At 39.1% G+C, this 3801-nt stretch overlaps 1 non-coding gene across 1 annotated transcript; it reads left to right on the forward strand.

The window, feature by feature from the left end:
* Positions 1-1905: 1905 nt before the first annotated feature.
* LOC114400985 lies at positions 1906-2012 on the forward strand. Its single transcript, XR_003664103.1, has one exon. It is a non-coding gene; the product is annotated as a small nucleolar RNA R71 (small nucleolar RNA).
* The last annotated feature ends 1789 nt before the right edge of the window (positions 2013-3801 follow it).

Below are 3801 nucleotides of genomic sequence, written 5' to 3' on the forward strand. Positions count from 1 at the left end.
GGACAGCTTGAGAAGGTAGCTTGTCAGAATTCTGGGACTGTTGTTGATTCAATTGTGTAGCTAATTGTCCCATCTGATTAGTCAAGCTCTGAATGGAAGCTCTAGTCTCTTGTTGAAATTGCATGTTTTGCATAGTCATTTGCCTCACAAGTTCTTCAAGGCAAGGTTGTGGAGGGGCCTCAGCTGTAGGCTGTTTCTGGGGCTGTTGCTGTTGTTGGATTGGTGGATGAATGTATGGTCTGCTTGGGCCAGCAGCATTTTGGAAGGAAGGAGCAGGCTGCTGTTGTTGTTGCTGAGGGCTGGACCATCTGAGATTAGGGTGATTCCTCCATCCAGGGTTGTATCTGTTGCTGGAGAGGTCATAATTGTTCTGCTGTGGTTGATTTTGCTGCTGAGGTTGAGGAGGTCTATTGTAAATATTTGCAGCATAAGCTTCGGGTTGCTCAATTGCTCTAGGTTGCTGCATGGAAGGGCAAAGGTCTGTATGGTGGTCAGCAGAGGAGCACAAACCACAGACCCTTGCAACAGGTACAAATTTCTGGTTCAAGGCTAGCTGGGTTACCAAGTTAACCAATGCATCCAGTTTGCCTTCAAGCTTCCTAGTTTCAGATGATGCAATTGAGTTTGTAGCTACCTCATGCACTCCTCTAATGACTATAGCATCATTTCTGGCGCTAAACTGCTGGGAGTTGGAAGCCATCTTCTCAATTAAATTTCTGGCTTCAGCAGGAGTCATGTCTCCAAGGTCTCCACCACTGGCAGCTGTTAGACAAGTGGCCTCAGATATCTTAAGAAGGGGGGTTGAATTAAGATGTCCCAAACTGTTTCCCCTAATTAAAAATCTATTTCACTTTTTACTCAAGTTATGAATTCCCTTAATGACAATCTTCTTAAATATTAATTCAAATGAAGCAACTTGAATATGAATATAAAGCAATATTAAATAAAGGAGATTAAGGGAAGAGAAAATGCAAACTCAGTTTTATACTGGTTCGGCCACACCCTTGTGCCTACGTCCAGTCCCCAAGCAACCCGCTTGAGAGTTCCACTATCTTGTAAATTCCTTTTACAAGTTCTAAACACACAAGGACAATCCTTCCTTTGTGTTTAGAGATCCTTTACAACAAGAGACTCACAGTCTCTTAATCCCTTAGAGAATGAGAAGAAGAAGAGGAACAAATCTCTCTAGAAAGAGATGGATTTTACAGATTGAGCACTCAATTAATTCCTTAATGAATTGCAATTGAATTGGCTAAGGAATTCTTAAGAGGATAAAATGAATTTGCTCTTTGAGAGGATAAACACTTTGTTGTTCTGAAAATCTCTGAGCAATTTCGTGTTTAAGTCACATATATATAGACCATTGGTGGTCATGAGTAAAGCCTTTGAAAAGTTGTGACTCTTGAAATTATTTTTCTGAAAATCCTGTCTGGTAATCGATTACAGTAATTGTGTAATCGATTACAGCTTTTAAAATTTGAATTAAAACGTTTACTAACTGCTGGTAATCGATTACCAAAATTGTGTAATCGATTACAGCTTTTAAAATTTTGAATTCAAATTTTTATAGCTATTATAAAACGTATTTGGCCACTGGTAATCGATTACCAGAGAGTAAAACCTTTGAGAAACACTTTTTATTTTAAATCACTTGGCCAAACCTTTGCTAATTCAATTAGGAATTCCCTTCCTAATATTCTAGTGATCATCTTGATGTTGTGACTTGTAATCTTGAAGTATTGTCTTGAATTTTAATCTTGAAAAGCCCATTTGCATCAATTGCAACACATCATCATGATCATCATCAAAACATCAAAGCCAATTGCATCTACAGCAGCATCTATCATACTTCTCTCCATATTACTGAGTCCTTCATAAAAATATTGGAGAAGAAGCTGCTCCGAAATCTGATGGTGAGGGCAACTGGCACATAGTTTTTTAAATCTCTCCCAGTATTCATACAGGCTCTCTCCACTGAGTTGTCTAATACCTGAGATATCCTTCCTGATGGTTGTGGTCTTGGAAGCAGGGAAATTTTTTTCTAAGAATACTCTCTTCAGGTCATCCCAGCTCGTGATGGACCTTAGAGCAAGGTAATACAGCCAGTCCTTTGCCACTCCTTCTAAAGAATGAGGGAAAGCCTTCAGAAGTATGTGGTCCTCTTGGACATCTAGGGGTTTCATGGTGGAGCAGACTGATCGAGGCCGTACCCGAATCAAATAAACATGAAAATGCAGTAACTAGGAAGTGATCCTAGGTCGTTTCCCAACGAGCAGTGACAAGCCAAATGTTCATAATATACTTGCAGTAACAGTAACGATGGGGGGGGGTTTGGTTGTTTGGTAATTAAAGAGTAGAACAAATAAAATGGAATATGAAACTACTAATATTAAAAACGGGTTGTTTCCTCTTATTCAGAAGCCACTCTCTTATCCTGGGTTATGGAGAATTCGTCCCTAACAGTCAACCACTTAATCCAACCCTATTTCAATTTACTAAGCGAAAATCAACTTAGGGTTTTCAATACGTGATTAGGCACCACATACACCAGTTAGCCCTTCGTCCATTAAGCATGAACGCAAGTTAGGCTCAGAGGCAATTAATCGAACACGAAGCGTGCACTGATTAATATTCACGAAATTTGGGATAACTGGTGAAGGGAAAACTGCCAGGAAACCTCATTACAAACGAAACCTCAAAGAGAGTTGGGCTTCGTCCTCAAAAGGAAACAACACCAGAAAATCTAGCCTTCCATGGATTTAAACAGAAAACGCAAATGAAACATGAAGCAGAAACGTAAATGAACAAGAATGTAAATGAACAGAAACGTAAATGAACAGAAACGTAAATGAAAGTAGAAGAAGAAGCAAGAATGAACTCGTAATTAGAAACAGAAAACGAAAATTTGCATTAAGAACGAAAACTGTAACAAGGGAACAGAAAAGCGTGAAAACCTAAAACAAAAGCTCTGAATAATGAAAAATAGCATAGCAGAATAGAATGCCCTACACGAATCCCAAGGCAGCTATTTAAAAAGAGTCACTCAAAGTCACTGGGCCCTATTACAATACTCTGGCCCAAAACGAAATAAACACTGAACAACATAAAATAAAATTGCGAAATTTCCTAATTAGAAATTAACTAAGGTAAGCGCTGCTTTATTTGCCCTCTTCAAGTCCACAACAAAAATCCGGATTAAGCCCAATGTTTCATTAATTCCTGAAATTAGATTAAAAACATCAAATTAGCTAAATGAGCCCAAATAATAAAACTGCCTAATTAATTGAAAATTAAGACCAGTCCATAATTAAAATGGTGCAAAAAGCCTTTGCCGCTCCTTCTAAAGAATGAGGGAAAGCCTTCAGAAGTATGTGGTCCTCTTGGACATCTGGGGGTTTCATGGTGGAGCAGACAATATGAAATTCCTTCAAATGTTTGTGCGGGTCTTCACCTGCAAGGCCATGAAACTTTGGAAGCAAATGAATCAGTCCTGTTTTAAGAACATATGGGACATCCTCATCAGGGTATTGGATGCACAAGCTTTCATAGGTGAAATCAGGTGCAGCCATTTCCCTTAGAGTCCTCTCACGGGGTGGAGGTTGTGCCATGTTCTCAGAATGTTCAAAATCAGAATGCTCAGAATCAGAATGCTCAAAATTATAATGCTCCAAACCATGTGCATCCATTTCCCTTAGAGTCCTTTGCCATGGCGTAGGAAATTTTTTTCTACCCCAAATACATATATAATAATTGCGATTCTGATAACCGGAGCAAAAGTTATGGTCGTTTGAAGTTTCGACA

This window comes from Glycine soja, chromosome 19, assembly GCF_004193775.1.
Source record: "Glycine soja cultivar W05 chromosome 19, ASM419377v2, whole genome shotgun sequence".
Lineage (NCBI taxonomy): Eukaryota > Viridiplantae > Streptophyta > Magnoliopsida > Fabales > Fabaceae > Glycine > Glycine soja.